This window comes from Ambystoma mexicanum, chromosome 3q, assembly GCF_040938575.1.
Source record: "Ambystoma mexicanum isolate Mex_15411 chromosome 3q, UKY_AmexF1_1, whole genome shotgun sequence".
Lineage (NCBI taxonomy): Eukaryota > Metazoa > Chordata > Amphibia > Caudata > Ambystomatidae > Ambystoma > Ambystoma mexicanum.
In genome coordinates this window covers 328,715,798-328,741,165 of record NC_090926.1, presented here as the reverse complement: position 1 = coordinate 328,741,165, position 25,368 = coordinate 328,715,798, and the positions used below count along the sequence as shown (strand labels likewise).

Genomic DNA, 25,368 nt, shown 5'->3' with positions numbered 1-25,368 from the left:
TTCCCTGTGTACGAGTCAGTACCAGGAACATCTAGGGCGAATATCGAGGATAACTTCGACACCAGAGCATCGGAGAAACGATCGATAGAATATACGATGAAATGGGGCTAGAACAATCACCCCAAGGGGAAGATGAGCACCTGGAGAGCACTCAACTTTACGACACTGAGGATGTCTCCCAAAGTAGTGGGAATAGAGCACTTTCCCTGGATAGGCTAGAAATAAGCAGGAACAAAGACGAAACAAGAAGTGGCACGAATTGGGCACAGACAATGTCCGACTCAGAAAGGGAAGATCGCGAGGAAGAGAGAAGGTGCGAAAGACGACTCCCAAGGGAGAAAGTGATAAGGTGGTCAGACACTAGTGAGTCTGCACCGACGGCATCAGAGTCAGCCACACAGTCAGACCAACATGAAGAAGTATCTCACGGTCAGAGGGGGGTGTCATCACCGCCCTATGTGGACAGGCTAAGGACATTGCCAGGCAGGTGGCGATGCAGGAATATTACCCCTGCAATAGACAGGAGAACAATGAGAGAAGAGAGAGAGAACTATCATCCCAATTTCCGTTACTCGAGAAAGGGGGGGGCGAGACCACAATATATTCCATGGCCACACATGGATCGAGAAAACTTGAAAAACAAGCTTCCATCGGGAGCTGGAAAATGGATACACAAGTTAGAAAAAATGACAGGATGGAACACCTTAGCTATAGGGGATATCAAGGGTCTCCTAATTGCCATACTTGGTGAGAGAGCAGATGATGTGTGGACACAGGCAGGCAACCCAGGTGTGACCACAATTAATACTGCACATGATGGAGCTCCATTTAACAATTGCAGAGCCACGGTATGAAAAGCACTACGAGTGCTTTACCCAGAAACGTCCGATATGGAAGCTATAATGGCACGTAAAATGAAGGAGTCTGAGGATCTGTTGATTTACATACAGAATTTTCAAGACGCATGGGTACTCGAGACTCATGAATCTTGGACGAAATCTATACCTGTGTTCTACCATATATTGTGCCAAGGGCTGCCAGGGCCGGTGCAGAAACAGTTCAAGAAATTGGTAGGAATCCAGGCTAAACCTTGGGCAGAAATACAACTGACCATTGCACACTATTGCAGGCTATTACAAGAGAAGAATCGCAAAAAGGAAGCAACACGAAAGGTTGAGGAAGCCAAGTTGGTGCAAAAGAAATTATCAAAATATGCTCTTGAGGGAGCCATGATAACTAGCACAGCGGAATCGAGCATGCAGCAGGTCAATAATCTGCAGCAAAATGATCAGGGCAGTACTGAGTTTTACCCCAGGGGAAGAGGATTTAGAGGAAGAGGATGGCAGAGCAATCAGGGAGGTTTCCAGAATAATCAAGGAGGTTTCCAAAACATGCAAAATGGCAATCAAGATATGTCAAATGGGCAAATGATCCGACCACCGCCAGTATGTTGGTTGTGGGGGATGACAGGACATTTAGCGCGCACTTGCAGAAACCAAGCCATGATGCAGAATGGCCAACGGACAGGCGCAGGCACGGCAAATCCACCTGCATTTTTACAGCAGGGAGTTGCACAGAATCACACGGTGCAACAACAAGCGCCAGGAGCGCAACAAGGCTTGCAACCTCAGAATATGGTGAGTTTTCCACAAGGGCAGTCCCAACAGTCACTGCTGCAATTGTCACAAACGATGAGCTCAGGACAGATATAAACCCTGGAATGGGAAGTAACAATGGGAATGGGGGAAATCTGCCAGTACACGGTGGGCCAAAATTGTATATGGACTAGGACAGCTCACTGGAAACCCTGATGTGTTCTATCCTATCAGTGACACCAGACCCTCACCGGGAACCTAGGGTGGATGTCGTTATAGAGGATAAAGAATATTCCTTCTTAGTTGACATGGGTGCAACATGCTCATGCATATGTGAAGGCAGGTTTTCCTTGTCCGGCGAGGCCATTGATACTCAGAGTTTTACAGGAGCTACAAGTCGTGTTCCCTTCACAAACGCACTTCCAGTCTCTATAGGAGAATGTGAAATGAATGTGCCTTTATTATATTCACAACAGACCCCAGTAAACATTTTGGGTCGAGATTTAATGACAAAGTTAAATATGATGATCTCATTCACGGAGGAGGGCATAGTATGTTCAACTCCAGGAATGCACTATTCAAACATAGGCGAAATGATTAGAGCATACGCAGGACACACAGCCATGAGGGCTATACCATTAGAGAACAAACAAAACGGAAGTAGTACTGCTACCAGGGGGTCTTCCTCATACTGATCATATTTTATTAGATCGAAATCAGGACCCTCATTATTACTAATTGAGTGAATCAAAGAGACCTGAAAGTTTGTTTGAAAAGAAACACGCAGAGACTATGTAGTGAATTCTGATAGTTATATTTAAACATATAATTAATTTTCACAAATAGCAGTGCATAATTAAGAACACCTAAGAGGTAAAGTTACTTCTAAGGTAGAATCTAGTGTACCGAAAAATCAGAACAAAGGACAACAATAAGTAGGTCCATGTAAAATTTAAACAAAGAGATTCAACTTGAATGAAGCAAGTAATCTCTAATAGGACATGGTTGTAAGGACATGGCAATTGGGATTCTCAAAACAAACTCTCTCGGGTCCCCCCGTATTTTGCCCATAGATGTTCACCAAGGAAAAAGGTTTCACTGTTGCATGGATCACAAATAAAACGCAGAACGAAAACATAGGGTCTAGAGTGCAATTCAGGTTAGATCTACTCATTTAAGGTGAAAACATCTTGTGAGGGTTATGCCACCATGTAGTTCACCTAGCAATGATCCTACCTAATGGTTGGCATATATCTTCTATGTTGTGTGCTTTATAGTAAGCAGTGGTGTCCGCTGGTTATTTTCACCAACAGATATGTTATGCCAACGCTGCAGGGGGTGAAACTGGAAAGTCCAGTAAGTCAAAGTTGACAGTGTCTATGAAAGTCCAATCTGGTCAACTTAGATCATAGTTCTCCACTTGCTTAATAAGCGTTTCGGCGGCAGATATATGGCGTAGTTCCAAACAAACAAATGCAATTCATAAGTATTTGTAATAGCCGCCTTCTTCAGGGCGAAGTGAAGGACCCCAAGGACATTCTATAAAGGTTCTTCCTCTGACCTTCAGAGCGAAATCAATGACGCCTACATGAGAGAGAAAAAGGAGAAAATAAATTGAGATCCCCCTTTGGTTCTGTGTGTTTCCTTCACGAACATGAGAAGGCACCTAGTAATACTTTCACAAACAAGGATAAAATTATGAACTACGAGTTTAGCAGGCAAAGTCGAGTTTGGGAGAAATATACTACCTATAACTCATCATGGTGAGAATAAGAGTATTAAAATTAACTCACCAAGGACAGTGTATAAAAGGTTCTTCATCGGACAACTACCCCCTGGGAACTGCTTTCATCCTAGACCGCCTCTGTGGTAAATGTACTTGTGGAAAGCTCTGAACCGGTATGTTGGAAGTCGGTTGACTAAAGTTCCCTACTACCGAGGAAAAGGAAGAAAAAGGGGGGCGTTGACCCTCATTAGTGTGTCTGCTGCGCATGAGGGGCTGTAAGTTATCATTGATTGAACTAACATGCAGATTTACCTGTAAGTATGTTTGTGTTCTAACACATTGATGTGCTTCCATCTACATCACTAGAGGGTGGTCCCCTTGTGTTGTGTGTAGAGAACGCAGGATTCGAACACAAGAATCGAGTATTGGAAGAGCCCTCAGTTCCACTGTCCATCATTATATTTGATGTGTTTCAGTCAGTATGTCATTATAGCCAACGTGTGCCACAGCTCCCCGTTGGGTGAGGAGATTCTAAAAACATGAGCACCTGGGTCACAGGTGTTTACCTTGAGGCTGCTGTCGGTTGTTCCAAGGTATTAGATTCCTCTATGGTTGCTGGGTCACATGTGGTCCTTGCTGAGGCCCGAGCAGTGTATTCATCTGTGTGCTGTCTATGGTCGAGGCTGGTGGGGGTGCTGGTTCCCTGCAGTCACAGCCATCAGGGAATTGAGTTGTGGAGTGGAGCTGTAAAGCTGTATCCACCGTGTCTCTCTGCCGTGGTGGGTGTGTGTCTAACATCCAATCAGGGGGCGGACAAATGTGTCCTGATTGGCTACCCCGACCGCAATGCGGAAACTGTGGCCTGTGATGTATGGGACCAATCTGGAGTAAGCTCGGTCCACACGTCAGTGTGGGTGTGCATGTGGGACCAAATCAGGGAAGCAAGAATGCTGACCCTGATTGGCTGATGAATTTGAAATACGGAAGTAGGATTCCGTATGCCGTAAGTTCAGTTAATGATCGATTAGAGTCGTGCTGTAAAGTAGATACATGTGTGAAGTCCAGTTAAGTGGATTTGCGCGTTGTAATGCCAATAGTTGTGTGTATCAGTCTGAGGGTTTAGGAACGATCCAAATGTACAAATAAGGCATCCGGAAATGGGTACTCGTGTATTTATTATGTGTATAAGGAGACATATTGGTTTCCAAATAGTGCCTGGACATAAGTTCGTCCGGCGTTGGAATTTGGGAGTAAATAAATAGAAAGAGTGGGGTCAATAGACCCCAGAACCCCGCTAGACGATACTTCTTGTACACTGGGTGGCATATCAAGTAGTGTGCATAGGGATAACATAGGGAAGGAGCCCATAAATCTGCAGGTTGGCATATAGACAGAAGAAGTCATGCCACCAGCGTGGTGGGACCACTGTGGGGTGGTGATCCAGCAGCTTGATGGAAAGTACTCATAGCCGCCACACCTCAGGTGGTTGAATGAGGAAAACATACTTTGAAGTGTGCATATGTAATGGTGAAGCAAAATGGGGCTCCAGGGGTGCATTATTTAAGTTTGGCTGATTTGTGTAGCACTGTATTGTCATGGCCAAACTCAGTGGTGCAGAAAAAATTGCTCATTGAATCCCTGTGTTACTGAATCTATCCTATGTATCCACCTACATTCTAGTTCTAACAGGCGTCTTTGGATGTTTGAGCCAGTGCGAACCCGCTCAAAAACCCACCATTTTAGATCATTGGGACTGTGTCAGTTCTCAACATAGTGTTGCACTAATGGTGAGGTAAGATTTTTGCAACGGATCCTTGAATGGTGTTCCGAAATCCGGGTACCTACATTGTGCATTGTCTGACCTACATATCTCAAATGGCAGGGACATTTGATACAATACACAACTTGATTGGTTTTGCAATTAAATAAATCCCTAAGGCTCCATGTTCTCTCTCCTACTTTGAAATGGTGTGTTTTGCTGGTAAACTGGCAAACTGAACATGACCCACAGGGATAGTGTCCTGTCAGTGGACGAAGTTTCCAAAGATTCCCCTGAGTTGTGTTTTTGGTATTCATGGAGTGGACGAGATGTTCTTTTAGGTTCCGAGATCTTTTCAAGGCGAATCTAGGTTTCTCTTGATTGGGTAGGCAAAGTCTGACTATTGGCCAGTATTTGTTAATTATCTTTTTGACATTGAAAACATGGTGGCCATGTGTCACCACACAGGTGATTTGATCTTCTTCTTTCGGTGTAGTTGTTTTCGGTGTTAACAATGAGTCCTGACATGTAAAGCGGGCTTGTTTTTTAGATTGGGAAAACCAATTTATTGGGATATCCCCTCTCTCGTAGTCGGCGACTCAGGATTGTTGCATTGTGATAGAAATCATCAAGTGAGGTACAATTTCTGCGAATCCACAGAAATTGTCCATATGGTAAGTTTTCCTTTAATGTGTTGCGGGAGGTCACTGGTGAAATGCAATAGAGTGTTTCGATCCGTGGGTTTTTCAAAAGGTATTGCAAACAAGTTTCCCCTCTTCATGCCCAATCGCGAGATCTAAAAAGTGAATTGTGGAATTGCTATGTTCTATCGTTAACTGAATGTCATATTACATGTATTCAGCCAAACAAAAAAGGTTTGTAACATCATCTATATAGCGACGCCATTGTTTTTTTGTTATTCCGCCAGGGGTTGGCTGGATTGAAAATGTATTTGTTCTCAAAGGTGGCCATAATTAATATGGCATGCTGGGGCCAAAAGCTGCGCCCATGGCTGTCCCTTTTGTTTGTAGGTAGAACTGATTGTTGAATACGAAAAAGTTTTTGCATAGAGCCAGAGTCATGATTTCAATAATGAATGGTGGCGGGACCCGTGTTTGTGTGTTGGCTGTGATAAGATATTCATTTATGCAGTCTATCGCTGTCTGTTGTTGGATACTCGTATACAGGGACTTGATGTCAAGTGTTACCAGGATATGCTTTTGTGGGTCAAAATCTAGGTTCTCAAAAATCTGTATACTGTGCATCGTGTCCCGAATATGAGATTGTGTGGTTATACTGATAGGTTTCAGGAAGAAATCCACAAACTTACACAGAGGCTCCAATATAGATCCGCACCTGGAGACAATAGGCCTACCGGGGGGATTTATGGAGTTTTTGTGTATCTTCGGTATAGCATATAGGCAGGGGGTTCTGCCTTCAGATGTAGTTAAAAAGTCTGATTCTTTTTCTGTAATCCATTTGCGTTCTAGTGCGAAGGAGACGATTTCAGAAATTTCTGATTTCAGATCCTTGGCGGGTCTTTTTTTAGTGGTTTATAGCTTTCCTGATCATTCATAAGAGCCATAACCATGCGGAGGTACTGATCAGAATTCATAATGACGATTCCTTATCAGCTGGTTTAATTACCAAATCATTTCGATCTACAAGTTCTATAAGGGCTTCTTTCTCAGACCCCGTAAGGTTCTGACGCCTTCTCGAATTGCCCTTTCACTTAATTCTTTGAGGTCTTTTAGGACGCAGCATTCGAAGGTGAGCAAATCATCCGGCAATTGATTATCAGTGGGTGTGAATGTCGACTTTAAGCAGAGTCCTGTGTCTTCAGCTGTTTCCGTGTCTTCATGTTCTTGAAAGTACGTACGTAATCTGACAGTGCGGAAAAAACAATGTATCTCCATTTCAGTATTGTACCAATCAGTATATGAAGAGGGCACAAAAGATAATCCCTTAGATAAAACTGAAATTTGGGATGCTGTTAGTTGAGCCTGGGCCAGGTTGAAAATGGGAAAGTCTGTATCGACCGCTAAGTCTACCTCCTCCGTCGTCGTTGGCGTTGGCCCGGGAATGGTGGATTCCATGTGGGTGGCCCCCAGCCGCCTCCTCTCCCTCCCCTCCCTAAAAAAGTGGGTGGTGGGTGGATTTGTGGTTGTGGTTGGCCGAATTGATTATATTGAAAAGGATTGTAGTTATAATTAGAGCCGCCACTAGAAGAGCTGCTACTAGAGCCTGGCTCTAGTGGCTATACCATTAGAGCCAGTAATATTCATGTATGGCATGCACATACTAATGGTGGGGCTGCCAGGCCTTGCAGACAGAAGCATGAGAACCCCAGATGAGTTTCTATTCAGATCAAGAATACCGATGCACAAGGAGAAGGGACAGGTATTTCCCTTGATGATACACAAAGCTGCAGTACGAGGGAGGATGGCCTTGATTGATGGTTATGACGACGAAGGCTGACAATGGTGCGCAGTAATCACCATTGAAGAAGGATATCGATTGACTGACGTCACCAATGACAATCTGTTTGAAGAGCAAGCAGATATGGGAGAGACAATGGTGGAAGTGAGTCTCACCTTTTGGGTGAGAATGATCAAAAGAGAAGTGCCTCAGAGAATGATGTTGGCACGAAACCGTCCAGAGTATTTTGATAACGACATGGCCCAGGTGCCTGTCTCAGTATGGACTACAGGACCCTATGACGTAGGCCTCTTGAAAGGGGTTGGAGAACTGAAACCAGGAGCAATTCTACCAAAAGCTCGACAATATCCCATGTCCAGAGAGGCAGATGAGGGGATTTTTAAGACAATTTAGGCTATGATGGAGCAAGGCATCTTAGTGACATCAGAGTCGTCATGCAATACTGCGGTTTATCCGATCAAAAAAATCAAAGGGAGGGTCTTGGAGGCTAATTCAGGATTTACGTCCAATAAATGATATTGTTGAGGCCGAGTTCCCTTTAGTCCCTAACCCGGCTACAATTCTATGTAATATATCTGTTGAGGCAAAATATTTCACGGTGATTGACTTGAAAAATGCATTTTTCTAAATCCTGTTGCACCGTGACTCGCAAGATCTGACGTCATTCACATTCAGACAGTTGCGTCTGAAAAGCACGAGGCTACCCCAGGGGTACTCTGAGTCTCCTTCTAGTCCTGCAGATGGACCTGAGCAATATTGCCTTGGAAAGTGTTGAGAATGACATCTTAATTTGCAGCACGACAGAGGAGCAATGCGGGCACGATTCTGTTCAGCTATTGACTACACTAGCTGAGAAGGGATATAAAGTTGACAAGGAAAAGTTACAATATTGTCAACAAGAAGTCCTGTACATAGGCCAGCTGATCTCACAGGATGGAAAACTAGTGACCCCAGAAAGGGCTGAAGCCATATTGAACACGGCTAAGCCACACACGATAAAACAGATGCAGAGCTTCTTAGGCTTGTGCAACTATGTCAGGGCATGGGTCTTCGACTATAGCTCTTTCACTAAGCCTTTACTTCAGGTCCTAAAGAAGGCCCAAGTGACGAAAGGAAACATTGAATGGTCTGAGACCATGGAGGAAGGATTTTCCGAACTCAAGAAAGCCATTTGCACACCACCAGTTCTAGGGATTCCCAATTCTGCAGGTGAATTTTGCCTGTTTTCACACACGAATGGCAGTGTTATGACAGCAGTGCTCACACAAAGAACCACATTGGGGTACAAGCCCCTGGCATACTATAGTGTAAATTTAGACCCAGTAATAAGAGGTAATTTCCCGTGCGATCAAAGTTTAGCTGCCGCAGCGTTTGCCATAGAGAAGGCTACAACCATTGTAATGGGTTGCTCAATGACGTTGTACGTCGAGCACTCGCTTTTTGCCATTCAAGAGAAACCGAGGGGCACATTGATATCTCAGAGAACTTCTGCTTATGAAGTGATCATATCAAATCCATCCATTAAGGTAGTCCGATGTAAGATAATGAACCCAGCTACGTTTATAGCAGAGCCAGTCACTGAAGGAGAGCCAATACATGACTGTGCAAACTATGAAGAATTCTATGACGAAATTCCTAGGGTGAAAGAAAATGCCTTGGCAGAGGGAGAAAGTGTCTTTATTGATGGTTCTTCGAGAATCGATCAAAATGATGGGCAAAGATATACAGGCGTTGCTGTGATGAAGCACACAGCAAATGGAGAATTCCGAGTATTTATTAGTGTGCGAATACCATCTCATTATTCAGCACAGGCTGCAGAATTATTGGCGTTGATACTCGCTATTGAGAACCACATAGACCAGGAAGTAACGGTGTACAGTGACTCCGCCTATGTGACATCAACAGTGCATGCAGGCCTAGCGCACTGGAAAAGGAGGGGCTACCTCTGAGCAGACGGCACGCCAGTGCAGCATGCAACCTCATTGGACAGGCTGATTAAGGCACTTCAGCTCCCAGTGGGAATAGTGGTCGTGAAATGCGCTGCCCACACGAGAGGGAGTTGCACGAACGACACCTGAAGGCTATAGCAATCTTGGGCAAACACAATTAATGGAACTCCAAGAGGAGGCACCACAGGCAGAGAAGAATATTTGGACATGACAAGGGTGTTCTTTAAACCCCTCTGATAGCTTGTGGTGACAAGACAGCACTGGTAAACCAGTGATACCTGTAGCCCTATTAAAGATAGCGCTGGAGTAGCTACATTATACGGCACACATGACAAAAGAGAATCTAGCGTCAACGCTCGCAGAACACTTGTTCATATCGAATTTAAGCGAGTATGTTGCATTTTTTATAGTGATCTGTATAATCTGCCAACAATTCACAGCTGGGCACACATTAAAAGTAATGAGAGGAGTCATCCTCAGGCCAAATGGGCCTTTTCAGCACTTGCATGTTGATTACGTCGACATGATTCAAGTATGTCACGGGTACAGATACTTAATTGTTGTGGTGTGTCCATTATCTAGATGGATTGAGGCAGGTCCCTGTACACACCCAGACTCTACCTGTGTGGCCACATTTTTAGTGAGAGAAGTGTTCCCCAGGTGGGGGATGTGGGAGGTCATGAGATCAGATAACGGAGCTCACTTTGTAAATGAGACATTTGAACAGATTAGCTTGCTGCTTGCTATAAAGCACAAGTTCTCGTCGGCGTATCATCCGCAAGGTAACAGGATCTGTGAGAAGCTGAACGGCTTATTAAAGGAGAGGATAGCCAAGGCGAAGCTTACTCTAAGAAAGGGATGGTTGCACTGCCTTCCTTTGCCATTGTATGCACTTCAGAACCAACCCGGTTCTGACCATCATCTTACACCACATGAGATAGCCACAGGAAGAAGAATGCGTACTCCTCTGACACCGTGAGATAGAGCTAGATGTGATGCCCAGTCAACAAGAGAAATTATAGGGTCTGAAATGCAAAATTACCTGAATTGCACAACATTTTCCCTTACTGTAATTTCAGACCAGCTGCAGCGACGATGAAAGGGGTGCAGGGCAGCACAGAACACAGAAGAAGATACTACTACTGACACAGCTCAAGGACTTTGTGTACCATCCGTTTTCCATGGAGACACTGGGCCTCATTACGACCCTGGCGGTAAGTGAATAATGATGCCGGTAAAGGATTACCGGCATCGCTTACTGCTCCGCACGATTAGGACAGGCCATCCTGCTATTAGCGGCACCGTAATTTACGGTACTGCTAACAGCGACAGGAGAGCGGGCACGCGACCCTTCATGGCTGCAATACCGGCATGGCGCAAACATTGCGGACCACCCATAAACGGGCATGTGCAGTGTTCCCAACTGCCACAGGTGCACACAATCAGCACAGGTGGAGGCAATACAGACTGGGTCAGCACAAAAGGAGCACACCCCACCCCTTCCCACACCCAGCCACACACCAAAATGATTCCTACGCTACTAGCAATGCTGGGGCTGGAGGACATGATTGCAATGGAACTGCTGCAACAACAACAACAACAAGTACAGGCAGCACAGAGGAGACGCAGGAGGAGAAGGAGGGTGAGGCAGGCCCAGCATGCCCCACCAGTTCAGCCAGTGGCACCACGCAGGCAGCCCCCAATTCCTCGAATCAGAGCCAGTCCATTCAACCTAACCCTTGAGCAGATCCACACCCTGTACCGACTGGACCGGGACACCAGCACCACCATTGTGGACATGATATATGACGACATTGTCAGCCTGATTGAAACACGCACTGCCATCCCACCTCTACTAAAGGTAGTCTCTGTGCCCCACTTCCTGGCCACAGGCACCTACCAGCACACAGTGGGGCACATGCATGGCATATCACAACCATTATTCTCACGTACGCTGAACCAAGTGCTTGATGCCCTCCTGAAGCACACAGGCGACCACATTAACTTACCACGGACTGCTCAGGAGATTTCAAACACCAAAGTTGGTTTCCATTCACTAGCCGCCATCCCTGGTTGTATTGGCGCTATCGACTGCACCCATGTGGAATTGGTGGTCCCACATGCCATGGAGGTAGTGTACCGCAACCGTAAACTATACCACTCAATCAACGTGCAAATGGTATGTGACTCAAACAAGATCATCACACATTGTTGTGCCCTATACCCCGGATCAACCCATGATTCAATGGTCCTGCGGAACTCCACAATACCACGCTACATGGAGCTACATGCAGGGCATAGATCCTGGCTTCTCGTGAGTTGCTTGTTAGGCTCATGGAAATGCCATGTGGGTAGGTGATTTGAGGACAGATGCATACTTCACCTGGTTGAGATGGGTGGGGAGAGATGCATACTTCACCAGGCTGAGATGGGGGGAGAGATGCATACTTCACCTGGGTGAGATGGGGGGGAGAGATGCATACTTCACCTGGCTTTGAGTGCCTGAGAGAATTGACCATGCTCATACCCCATACCAGGCAAGGCCGGACCAGACACCTGACCACATAATGCAAGATCAAAGCTGCACTACCATGTAAATGATGCAGTGTTACAACCATTCCATAGCCTTCTACATGTGCACTGTACTCAATCAGACCGTATCCCCCTCAACACTATGCAGCTACAAGTAATTACTATGGCCAATACACAGCACCAAATAACATCAACTGAAAGGACTGTCCCCCATTACTGCGTACAAAGGAGTCACATGAGGGCCAAATACATCAATACACCATTACACTGACACAGAGGTCCAACAAAAGTGCATGTCACCATTTGTTGTGCATAGTGAAATCATCATGAGGCTGACATCAACGGTGCCAGGATGAAAGCATACAAATGACTGGACATCAGCCACATCATACAAACAACCGGTGTAGACTAACACAGTGCATGAGCACTCACAAGGAACTAGACCCACCTGCGCCCACTAGTTGATGGCACGCACACCAGTCCATACGAGGAGTACACACATAGCAGTCACATCGTGTGTCTCCATTAATGCATGGGAATGTGGTAGCAATCAGGAAATCAATGCATGCTATGGTGTGATTGATCGAGGTCCCATATGATGTGATGACTTACACATATACATTTTTGGCCACCTTTGAAGAGGTGGCTCCTTACCCCAGTCCGGAACCCACAGAACAGGTACGAGGAGGACTACAATCGTGCACATACACCTACCCGTGTGGTGATTGAGCAGACATTTGGCCTCTTGAAGGCACGGTTTCACTGCCTCAGCAGGTCTAGTGGGGCACTCCTGTACCGCCATGAGAAGGTTGCCAAGATCGTCATGGCATGTGTCATGCTACACAATATGTGCATCAGACGGAATGTCCTGCCCCCTGACGCTGAACAGCAACCACCTGACGATGAGGATGAGGAGGGTGGGGATGGGGCAGCGCCTCAGGGAGGCAGCAATGCACAGGAGGGACGTGCCATGTGTCAGACTCTGATCAACCAATGTTTCTAGCACTCATGGACGGGGAGTGTGACATGGAGGTGTCACTCGGGGCACTGGGTGTGTCAGGGACATGGACACTGTAGACTGTTCACCAATAAAGCACACGTACGCAATAAGCAATGTCCACACATTTGAATCATGATTAAACCTAAGGTGTATTAGAGAAACGAAACAAAGTGCACAAGCCCTCCACCCCACACACCCTCTCCCCCCTCAACTCCCCCACACACCCTCTCCCTCCTCCCTCCTCAACTCCCCACAAACCCTCTCCCCTATCAACTCCCCCACACACCCTCTCCCCCCCTTGACTTCCCAACACATGGTGTGCAGTAGCGCGCACCAGTGGTCCGCATGGCACCAGTATGCATGGCTGTGCCTACTGCCCTCCCCCACTTCCAGCACCAGGTGGCCCCCCGTCAGGTCTGCGCAGGTTCCTGGCAGACCGACGCATAGGGCTGGTCCTAGAAGAGCTGGCAGTTGATGATGTTCCAGATTGTCCTGGCAACTGTGGTGGATGCATGTCCCGCATTGCTGCCACCATTTCCGACAGGACATGGCGCACTGCTGCAAGTTCCGCGCAAATGTCCTTTGAGGTGGACTCTATGGCTGTTTTTAGGGATGCAGCACAATCCCTGATGTCATCCCTTACACGGGTACAATTGGTAATATGCTGCGTGAACAGCCCAGTGAGTTCCTCCTGGCACCTCTGGATTGCCATGATCCCCTATTGGGTGGTTGTCACTGGGGTGGAAGTGTGAGGCGTTTCCACCATGATCTGGTCATCAGGCACAGTTGGCGTGGGGCTGAAACTTGCCGGCCATGATTCTCCAGGTGACAGCCCGTGCATGCTGCCGTCCACCACGCTGCATGGGGATAGTTGGGGTGAGTGCAGGGGGCCTGTGACGGGTGTTGGGCCTCTGGCGGGTGTTGCGCCATGCAGCTGTACGTCGCGCTCGTCGTCTGATATGGCTGCTGTGGCAGCTGTCTCACTGACTGAGCTGCTGGCAGCCAATGGTGTGCCCTCTGCAAATGCCTCCTGGGTGATGGTGGCTGGTGTGGGTGTTTTTGTGGGAGCCGTGGTGCACATTGGTTCTGTGGCCTCTGTGCTTTTCATGGCCTTCTGAGGTGGGGCATGTTGGCCTCTGCCCCTTGAGGTTGAGGGGCGGTGTTCTCCCCCCTCAGCCCTGGCCTTCTTCTGTGTTGTGCCATCTTTCTGCCTGGTGTCCTCATCACCGCTGTCAGATTGTGTGCCTGTGGGGGTCCAAAGGAGGGAGAGGGTTAGTGATGGGTCTACGGGCATCGGGCATGCATTGGGGTGGCTCCATTGATATGGAATGGTAGATGATTAACATTAGGGGGGAGTGACATACGGGTTGCCTCACTCTCGGGTGGGTGATGCATGTAGGCGTCTAGCTTGCAACACATATGGGGTGCATTATGCATGTGGACAATGCAATGCTCTGCACTGCCTGTAGGCAGTCTTGTACTTATGTGTCTGGTGGACCCTGCTCTACATCATTTCACTGTCAGTTCAGGTGACATCATCGGGGTGGTATTAGCATTGTTTCATTTAAGACACCTACCTGCATCGGCTGATGAAGGGGCTCCTCGCTCCATGTCCCCAACTCTCTCTATTGCCTCGGTGCCTATGGTGGAGACGAATATCTCCTCCCATGGTTTGAGTTTTATGGGGGACTCCGCACCTCCGCCTGTCACCATTCCAAGGTTGCGGTTGGCGGACAGTATGCTCCGCACACGTAGACGTAGGTCATCCCAGCGCTTACGGCATTGTTTGGGTGTGTGGGGTGTGGTGCCAACGGCTCTCTGGGTGACCTCTGCCTAAACCCGCTTTTTCCATTGCAGTGCTGGACGGGACATGTCATTTGAGAACACCACATCTGCATGTTCCTGCAGTGTCTCCGCTAACATGGTGAGCTCCTGTCTGGAGAAGCGCTCATTGCGCAGGCGGGTTTGACTGCTTTTGGCATCCTAAATTGCAACAGGTAGTGGTGGAGGTGTGTTGGAGTTCTGGGGGTCAGATGGCTCCTGGTTGTGGTGGATGGCAATGGATTGTGTTTTTAAAGATGGCCGCCGTGCTCTTTCCCGTTCCTGTGCGATGACGCTACTTCCGGTTGCGCGTATTTACAGTCATCGCTAATAGCGGTTACTGCTAATGCCGATGGCTTGGATGCCAGAGGAGCTATTTCCACTACAGACGGTGTCGGAAAGGGGGATTTTTCGGACTTTTACGGCATGGCGCAATGCTCGTGCCCGCGAACTCGTAATGGGCTGCTTTTTGCGGTCTATTGCCAGCACAGACACGGTAATTGCGCCATGCCGGTAATGACCGGTACATACCGCCAGGGTCGTAATGAGGCCCACTGTCTTTTTAAGGAACCATATGAGGAAAAAGTGGGATGAGCTAAGCTTTAACGGTCCCTTCACAGTGGAGGACTGCACTCCGTCCGCAGTAAAACTACAAGGCAGGAGAGCTTGGATTCTCCTCGGCGATATCAAACTCTACATCGGAGAAGGCCCCCTGCCTACACCCCAATGAGAGGAGACTATGAGCAAGGGGGAAGAATCACAGCACGTGCAGACGAGATCCATGACGAAGAAGAAGGACGCATGACCAGCCAGACAAAGACAAGGAACCTTTTGCAAATTGTGGCTTATAATTGTACACTTCCTCTGAGCAAAGAAGGGGATAAGGACATAAATGAAGGACACTCTGTGCATCCTAGTTGCAGGGTGAAGAAGAGAATTGCACGTATAAGCCACAACATAGTCTGTTGACTTTGAACTTTGGATGGAGACACATTAAAACTGTGACGAGGAAATAACATGCCAAATTTTGATCGAGGACACATAAATTGGAAGAAAATACAGTATCCAGACTCATTCCACACGAGACCCTATTCAGAATCACTTATGGTGTCCCACAGTAGCAGCATCACCAAAGACGTGGTGGCATACTTTAGTAGTAAGATCGTATCCGTCATTGGTGGGGAGACTCACCAGTGTCACTGACTTTCTTCAAGATCCCGATAACGAAAAGACAATAAGAAGGCTGGTTAATGTGATTGCCGAACAATTTTTCCTACTTCCTGAGTACAGTGAGGAGGAATCAAATGTCTCAAGCAGAGAAGGAAATAAATGAGCTTGTCAATACATTATTCTTTCGCATAATCGAAGATTGTCCAAATCTTGTCGGAAAAACGACAGACACACTCACGTTTCTTCGAGAACCAGCAAATACAGAAAATCTAAGCCAACTCCTAAATAAAATTGTGATCTTAGTTGCACTCCACACGATCGGACAGTGCAGACATTGTTTACATTAAAAAGAAAGCATACAATCCTGAAACTCAGCAAGACAGGACGGATGTCCCTGTCACCAGAATACAGCAGGTTAGCCCACAAAGTCCTTTTTCGTCTAGTCACTGACTTCCAAGCCTAGTGGGGAGACCGATCAATGTTGTCATCCCCACATTTATCAGAGATCCAGCTAATGTTGCACAGATGGGCATGCTCTTGCATGGAATCATGCTACTACAAGTAGAACTTTCCGCCGAGAGACAGATCGAGGAAGCAGTGTCAAGGGGTTCACATTATTCCATTTGTTGTTATTGTGTCTCTATTCTTCATACTGACCAGGATACAACATGTCTTCGGGACTGAAGCAAATCCGAGGCGTGGACTGGGAGCTGACCTACTTTGAACATGTACAGTAAAAGGACTTGCCGAAGTGTTATTTGATTTGCTTTTTCCCATAGTTTAGCAAAGAAACTGTATCCTTAGCTAAGAGTCAACTCACCGCCCATAAGAGGGGGGACACTTGTGGGACACCTGAACCTTTTAAATAGAGAATCCAAAAGACAATATTGTTTAAGGGAGTATAGTAGAAGTTAACATTTTGGTGAATGATTGAGATGGGGATCCAGAGAAGCAACCTTGTCCTCCCACAGGAACAAAGAAGGCCACGTTTCTCTAGAAGTAAATGCTGCCGCCTGACCTACAGGGGCATAATGTATTTGTGTATTATATTTGTCATTGTTTTGCTGTCATTAACGATCAGAACTGCATTTATTTATTGGTGCACAAAGCGTCCCAATTCCAGTACACCCGCCTAATGATGCGCACACAAAGCCTACAAAGGCACCCAGACCTTACATAGTCATTCCCGTCATTAGAAGATCTGATGGTGGAATGAATGAACTTGAAATGGATGTGATTAGCAATGACACACACACATTTGTGGTAACAGATGAATTGAAAAGCCGGAGACAGGGTCGGCAAAGCATGAATGTGACAAGTTTTCAGACAGCCACATGCATGCAAACACTGAATGCACACGCAACAGGCCTAGTGTCAATGACTGCAGAACCACAATCCGAAGCATGGATGAAGAAGAGACTACCTACTATGAAAAGTTCCACTACAAGTGAGGTGAAAAGACAATCGGAAACAGCTGAACTCCTGAAGAGACAAGAGGAATTGGAAAGAAAGCCAACAGAGACAGCTGTATTATAAAACCTTAATCCAACACCAGGAAAGGCAGAAGCAGACTCGGAGAAGATCTCTGCACAGGCACAACTGATAATAGATTCATTATGGCCATTCATAGTCAGAGAGAGGAAAAGATTAGAGGAGCTGACGAAGAAGCCCACAGAGACAACATTGCCGAACATATATGTTCCAACGAGAGGGACAAGTACAAGTTCCACAGTACAGCCATATACCGGACCAATGTCAGGGTGGATGAGATGGGCATTTACAACCAGCAGGAAGATAATGTATGTGGAAAAGGAAAGAACTGCCAGACTATTTTCTACTCAAATGGCTCAGATGAGGAAGCCTGCACCATGGACCAGGATACCTGAGAACCCTCCGGTAAGAAGGAGCCATACAGATGCATTCAGGGATGTAGTTATAGTAAACTACAGGAAAACGTTAAGAATCAAGAGAAGCATGCATGGAGATGACAGTGAATTAAACGATTACTTGGACAGCACAGCACAGCACATTTGGGAAACAACATTTGGTACCAGCACATGAAAGAAGTTGGAAGACGAAATTCAGAGGGAGAATGCTTTGTTTGTGCACTCCTACCGTACAGCATGGGGAAGTCCAAGATCTTCGTAGCTGTAGAAATTGATGTTCAGACAGCACACTGTCCTTCACACATAGCCATGTGCAAGACCAGAGGCCAGTTCATGGGCAGTGATGCCTCACTGATATGGGCAACTGAAACAGCCTATCCCGATGAAGATGATTATGTTCAAGACATAAAGACAAGAACGAAAATTGAAGTGGTCAACGAATATAAATACCTTGGAGTGATGCTAGACAACACATTGAAAGAAAATTCTCTTCAAAATTCTCTTTGGGCAAAAATGAGAAATCTGACAGCACAAACACAAGCAGTCGACAAAAGATTTGGGAAATATTCATGGAGCCCAGTCCTGCAGTTCTATAAATCGAAAGTAGTTCCAGCGATTACTTACGGGATGGCGGCAAACTTAACTCTGCAGCTGAGTTTTGGACCCAGTTGGAAGGATTTCTATGGAAATCGGTGCTGGGCTTGCCTAAATCAACTCCAATTCCAGCGATTATGCGTGATCTTGGCCTAGCATCCCTAGCCTCGGTGGTGATGCAAACTGCCTCCCAACTTTACAGAAAAATACTGATGCCAAATTAAATCCCTATTTTCCAGATTGTAGCCTCTGAAATCAACCAAGGGTCCTGCAAACCTCTGACTGACTGGGTCAAGAAAATCCAAGCCAAATTAGAAGTAACCTGCAGCGAAGAAACCCTTATTTCAAATCCGAGCCGAGTAAAAACTAAACTAGAACAACAAGACTGGATCAACACAAACGCTAAAATTCAACTGTACAAATCCTTAAGGCACCTCCCTGCTTCTCATAACCAGTTAAAGGAGCCCTTAAAGTACTGTGTAAAATTCCCAGAGAAAGATTTAAGAAAAACGTACATGCGTACTTATCTAAACTTGCTTCATACGAGGGAAATTTTGGCTACCAGAGCGCTGCCGTCTACATCAAACTGTCGGTTGTGTGGAGTCCAGGATCAAGTAGAAACACTCCGCCACCTCCTCATGTCGTGTCCAGCTTTAGCGCTTGAAAGACAAGCTTACATGACACCACTCATCGTGCAGCCGTCGATATTGGAGGAGGAAACATGCTGGCTCAGGTTGATAGCAGGGGACTCAGCCAGATGGTCCAGGACAGCAGCCAAATTCTTGATGGTGGCCTTGAACAAAGCAAATGTGCCAGAAGTCAGTGCGCCTCCCGCTGTCCTCTTGACTGGGTCCTTAGAAAACCACGGAATTTCTTAAATCCGACGAAGCAACTCAACTAGAAGTGGTGTCACAAATGTAGCTTACAAACAGTAAAAACAAATTTGAACTAACGCCGGAACTTGACTTTTGTAAAAACCATACAGGTTAAAACAAAATAAAAAATTAAAATAAAAATAAAGACAAGAAACAGAGCTTATACTAGGAACCATGTAATCCGATACGAGATACCTGGAGTGAAAGGAGCAGGAATCAGATGGGAAGTAAATCAGAAGCTAAATGTCCAAGGAAAAACTCCTGAAGTTGGAAGAACAGAGGCCAAATGCAGATTTGGGGAACAGTGCTTTTACCAGATCGATGGGAAAAGGGAGTAGTGATTTGCAGAGCATGCGGAGCCTGAAAAGAAGCAATTGAAAATTGACAAAGGCTAGGCAAGCAACTATGGCCAAAGCTTTCAAAACTACTGACATGGGTCAAAGAAAGAGGAGGACCTTTGCAGGTAGTGCCACTAGAAAGCTCAAAATTGAGCTTCAGGAACAATGGCACAAGAAGATGGGAGAGAATCAGAATTGTGGACAAATCTTTGATACGCCAGGTATGGTGCACGGAACTGCAGTAATTATGGATCACTATGGGCCATGTGGATCCAAACCATACTTCTGAGAAACTGGGGAGGGATATGCACCATAGTGAATGTCCATGTTCCAGCCTTGGTAATCCCGAAAGGCCATTTGAATATTGACAGTTTTCCGAAAGCAGATGCTCACCTGAGAAAAAGGAGATCTGTGGAACTGATGACTCGACTGAAAAGGGAAAATTACTTCTCTGCCAAATCTGAAGAAGCCTTTCATGCAATCCCATATGAACACAGACTGTTTAGCCTTACCTCATCAGTGTTTGCGACAATTCTCATGCCAAGATTCCAAGTTGGAGCAAATACTAAATGCTTACAGATAACCAGATGGGAGTTACTGCAGACCATCAACACGACAATGAAAGGATTCAATGCAATCAAGGAAGAGTTAAGAGCCATCCGACTGATGACTCACCAGAACAGACATGTCCTTGACATGATCACAGCTATGGATGCATGAGTTTGTGCAAAAATCGGAGAATCATGTTGCACATGTATACCTTCTCACCATGAGGAAAATGGAACTCTAACAGAAGCCATATGTATGCTGACAAAACTACAGAGCCAGATGATCGATGAAACTGACAAAGTTGATGATGGCAGCTAGTTTGGATAACTATTCTCATGGGTCCCACAGTGGATGGCAGATGCATTCAAGTTCCTAGGAGCCCTGCTAGTGATGATATTGCTAGGGTTTTGTGTTATCAAGATAATAATTTCTCAATGCCAGAAGACTGTGAAAAAAGCCATAGGGATAAAGATCATGATTGATATCAAGCCAGGATGGAAGCTCAAAGACCTGACTGATGAAGAAATAAGAGACTTTTTGAAGGCCAGCATTCACGTACCAGAGGGAACAAAGTTTCTCTATCCCAGGAAACACAGAAATTATGTGGGAAGATGGGCTTACTACAGCCCAAATGGACAATGTTAATTGATGACATGAAATAAAGACGAACATGTAAGGACAGCAGGAAGCCTGAAAGGAGTAGCAAAAATCTGGACTCCAAAGAGACACTTCTTCAAACCATCATGTACAGATCCGGAAGTCGAAGAAGGAATGAACCCAGATGATGGAATGAAGAGGAATACAGAAGAACATAGTAAGATGAATCCAAACACGGAAGTGAAAGTGGTTAATGAATCGCCCAGAGGGGGGAGTGTAGAGGAGGTCCCAAATAAAACCTGCACTCCAATCGTCCATTTTGAAGTTCCTGGAACGTTCACCCCGAGATATTGTAAAAGCAAAAGGAAATATCGAGGCTGAGTACCCCAAAAGGAAATACACCAAACACAGGCTTACAAAGATTCACAGATCTTTATTCTATAACTGTACAGTTTACAAAGTATCAGATAGCTATCTGGCTCTCAGTACATCACAGCGAATACCAGCCCTTTCGGTGTGAGAAGTGAGAGGTACTGGACCTTTAGACATTTTCACTTTTTATACAGTTCTGATCATAATGTCCAGCCCCACTACAGGTTAATAATTCTCGGTCTAGGGTTTGTGCCGAGTTCATCTCTAGTTTATCCAACTATATGCTCGTGGATTATTTTCAGTTTGTACAACAACAAGTCACAATGGCAACAGTGTATCCTCGGATTTAACATTAAGCCTTAGTATACGTCCTATACAATGTAGTTCAACAAGTGTTCATGTTTAGTATTTAAACAGCATTGTATTTGATGTATGTCCGCAGATCGGATTTGTTGGCGCGGGTAATCCTCGAACTGTAGGTCAAATGTAGGACAAGGTTTCATTACACGACCCTAACATTTGGCCTACGGGCAGTTTAGACATTAACTTTTGTGCAAAGGTCAGGACAGCTAGGTTACAAGCGGGAAACACTGTCCACCATTTTAGAACACAGAGTGACTTTTGAAAGTATAGTTTTATATTCAAAATTAGGACGCTCTGTGTTGTGAGATGATGTGTGTTGACATTCCGGGTTCTGCGTCAACTAACGTTAACATGTAAGTTATGACTGGGCACGTTTGGCTACGCTGCCCAGTAACGTCATGGAGATAGGCGGAGAATATCACTAGGTATGGTGATGTCAGCCTCAGGGGCGGGGGATATGTGTCATGATGCCTACCCCCGGGGACCCAGCCAAGTCCAGCAACCCTGGAAGCAGGCATCAAGTTACCCCAAGCAAGCCCAACAACCCCCGCTAGAGGCTATTTGGGTGCAGTCCTGGCGCCTATGGTGTCAGGCTCATATGGAGAGTCAGTCCTGGATTAATGGATTTAATTTTCATGGATTAAAATGTACCCGATGCAGACCATGTTGCAAACTTACCTGATGCAGACCATGCTGCAAGAGCTCCAAGCCAAACGAGGCTTGGAGGGGATTATTTTATCTAGGGACTATTTTTTTACTCGGGTGGGGCTGGGGAGGAATACTTATCTGGGACTACATTGGAGGCTATTTAAACAAGGCCCGAAGAGCAGCACACGCTTCGCGTTATTCTACATCCAGCAGCGTAACGCTCACCGTGCCTGCAAGTCTGCATCCAGTCTTCTGCCACGCCCGCCTCGAGTTTGGAGCTCCTAGAAAAAGGGAGAAAGAAGGAGAAAAGGTTAGAACAAGAACAATACCTTTGATCCTTACCTGAATTCCCGATCCATCGCGCCTTCGAGCTGGAAGAAAGAAGTTATTTTATGCGCGTCGGCTCGCCTGCTGCAGCGCCGCGCTGAACTCACCGGCCTTCGCAGCATCTTCACATTTCACAGCATCCTCCTGCATGTTACCGCCGCACTCAGGCACCTAAGGAGAAGACAAGAACAGCAAGGTGAGCCAAGGGACTACACAGAGGAATAACCCCCATAGACTTACCTGATTTTACCACCGGGGGTACTATTCTTCTTCACGGGTCGGCGCAGCTTCCACTGCATCCTAGCCGAACCCCGGCCCCTAAGGGGAAACAAAAGGACAGCAAGGTGAAACAAGGGACTAACCAGGGGAACCCTCCTCACCACAAAAGACTTACCTGATTTTACCGCCGGAGGCATTATTCCCAGAGACTTCATACTTTCTCTCAGCGCCTGAATAAGGGAGAAAGCAACAGGTTACATATGGACATTATTTTATCGAACTGTGTTGGATAATAGAAATCCTTACCAGAACATTACCGGCTGCCACGAGGAACTCTTCAGTAGGGTCAAGCTGCAACATGCAAGGAATCGGACAAGAGTGAAAGTCAGGCATTTGAACTCTTACGAACTACATACTTACGGCATCTTGCCGGGAATATCGGAGTCAATATTGTCCTGGAACTCACCAATTCCTTCGAGCCAGTGAAGCAACTGGTTATCTACGCGCCCCTGCGCTCGATGCAGGATGGAGAGATCATCTTTTCAAATCATCAGGTGAGACTATAAGAGGGAACATCCAAGGTGATCAGTGGGGAGAACAGCGGGTTGGGGGGATTTACGCTCAACTCCACGGGTGGTTAATTCCCTTGCTCCACTTGCAGAAGAATATTCCTACGGGCCAAGCAAACGAAGCTAGGTGGGCCAGTCCAGTCCATCATCTCGGCCCTAGGCGTCACATTGGTGGAGACCGCAGCAGTCCAGTCCAGATCGACGCCTCTGTGGGAGCCAGGTGAGCGTAACAATATGATTTAGTGCCGCCAGGGCAGTCCACCTTGGGCAATTCAGCAACAGTTAAGATTATCACAAGATGGCCGCGCCCTGCTCCCTGATTTCGCATGTGTAAAAAAGAGATAAACTACGGCAAGGTGCATAGGAGAAATGTTTGTACGATCAATCAACGTATGCTTAAAAACACATGCCCGAACCCTCGGGACAATAATATTTTTGAGCACACTATTCCTTTAAAGCCTTAGTGTCTTTTGTGTCTTGGAACCCGAGGTTGAAGTCCCTGAGTAATATAATTTGTGAGCCAGGCTTAGTGTTATTTGAAAGGAGACGAGTGATATCTTCTTCAAATGCGGATACGGGCCAAGGTAGTCTATATACGAGGTGGTTGGTGGTAGTTCAGGAGGCAGAGATGGGTAGTTTGACGGACAATAGTTCGGCTGAGGGGAGTGTTTGGTTAGAAATAGGCCTCAGGCCTAGTGCCCTTTTTGAGATAAAGGCGATGCCTGCACCTTTGGCGCGGTTAGAATCCCTATCAAGTCTGATAATGGAGTATTTGTCTGGCATGGCGAGCGAGAGAGCGGGCCACAGCAGCAGCATGGAGCCACGTCTCGGTGACTGCTAGGAAGTCAAGGTCAAGTGATGTTATAGTGTTGGCAATGTCCAGGGCGTGAGCCGGTAGGGATCTAGCATTGATCAATGCACCCTTGATTAGAGTAGTGGGGTTTTTAGGGGTGTTGATGGTTGTGGTGGGGATGTGATGCACGGTCGAGGAAGTTTGGTTTTTAGGTAGAGGTTGAAAAAGCACGAGTCTAGAGCCTAATCTTTCATTTCTTGTTTTCAGTGTGCAGGGTTGCTTTGGTGTGGGTTTCTTGGTGAATTGTTGAATCCAAAGGTCTGGTGAGTTAAGGCAAGGATTGTTTAGCCGCTCTGATATGTTAGTGGGAAGTTTGGGGGCTGCTAGAAGGCACTGAGGCAGGAATGGGATAGGCAGTATGTCGACTTGAGCAGGTAGCTTCCTAGGTATGGCTAGCAGAGTGTTTAGGAGTGCTAAACATGACACTCTTATTGAGAGAAGGCTGCAGGTGGTGGTACCTTGTATCTCTGGCGCTCATGGTAGGGTGGACAAGTGAGCTCAGCACAATGTGGAGGTAGATGGTAATAATCTAGAGCATAAGCATGGTTTGGTATTAGCTTACGATCTGGGTACTGGGGCAGATTGGCACAGGAACAGGTGAGATGCAACAGGCAGTGGCAAGAGGTAGCAATCAGCAATTATCGCAGCGTTGGGTACAGGTGAGAGGGAACAGGCAATGGCAAGAGGTAGCAATCAGCAATTATAACAGCGTTGGGTACAGGTGAGAGGCAACAGGCAATGTCAAGAGGTAGCAAACAGCAATTATCGCAGCGTTGGATACAGGTCAGAAGCAACAGGCAGTGGCAAAAGGTAGCAATAAGCAATTATCACAGCGTTGGGTACAGGTGAGAGGCAACAGGCAATGGCAAGAGGTAGCAATCAGCAATTATCGCAGCGTTGGGTACAGGTGAGATGCAACAGGCAGTGGCAAAAGGTAGCAATCAGAAATTATAACAGCGTTGGGTACAGGTGAGAGGCAACAGGCAATGGCAAGAGGTAGCAATCAGCAATTATCACAGGGTTGGATACAAGTGAGCTGCAACAGGCAGTGGCAAAAGGTAGCAATCAGAAATTATAACAGCGTTGGGTACAGGTGAGAGGCAACAGGCAATGGCAAGAGGTAGCAATCAGCAATTATCGCAGCGTTGGGTACAGGTGAGAGGCAACAGGCAATGGCAAGAGGTAGC

General features: G+C 46.4%; 1 long non-coding RNA gene across 1 annotated transcript; it reads right to left on the bottom strand.

The window, feature by feature from the left end:
* Positions 1–2,390: 2,390 nt before the first annotated feature.
* On the bottom strand, positions 2,391–4,092 carry LOC138581859 (uncharacterized). Its single transcript, XR_011304831.1, has 2 exons — positions 3,888–4,092; positions 2,391–3,179 (listed from the first exon to the last, which is right to left on the bottom strand). It is a non-coding gene; the product is annotated as an uncharacterized lncRNA (long non-coding RNA).
* Positions 4,093–25,368: the final 21,276 nt, after the last annotated feature.